The sequence below is a fragment of the Octodon degus genome, unplaced genomic scaffold, assembly GCF_000260255.1.
Source record: "Octodon degus isolate 3935 unplaced genomic scaffold, OctDeg1.0 scaffold00109, whole genome shotgun sequence".
NCBI lineage: Eukaryota > Metazoa > Chordata > Mammalia > Rodentia > Octodontidae > Octodon > Octodon degus.
In genome coordinates, this window is record NW_004524685.1 from 4,315,171 (window position 1) to 4,315,684 (window position 514).

Genomic DNA, 514 nt, shown 5'->3' on the forward strand with positions numbered 1-514 from the left:
TCAGTCAAATCCCTTCAGGATTTACCCTGAAACCCTGTACCGCAGTTTGTAGGTCCTTCATCAGTGTCAGCTATATAGATGAGTCACAGCTATTGCTTGACCAATTTGCTCTCTGTGAAAGCTTGAGAGAATGTTTTCTCTTCATGTGACTCTCCTTAGCATGCTCTATTTTTCTGATGTGGGAATTTACCACTATAAATTTTCCTCATTGGACTGCTTTCATTGTGTTTTATAAATTTTGATGTATTGCATTGGCATTATATGTAATTATAGAAAATGTCTTATTTCCCCTTCAATTTCATCTGTGACCCATTGGTTATTCAGTAGGGTGTTAATTTCCATGCATTAATGCCATTTTTGTTGTTTCTTTTGTCATTGATTTCCAAATTAATTACATTATGATCTGATAATATACATAGGATAATATCAGTTCCTTTGCATTCACTTAGCACATTCTATGAGCTAGTATATGGTCTATTGCTAAAAAGAATTTGTATTCTGTTGTACAGTAGAA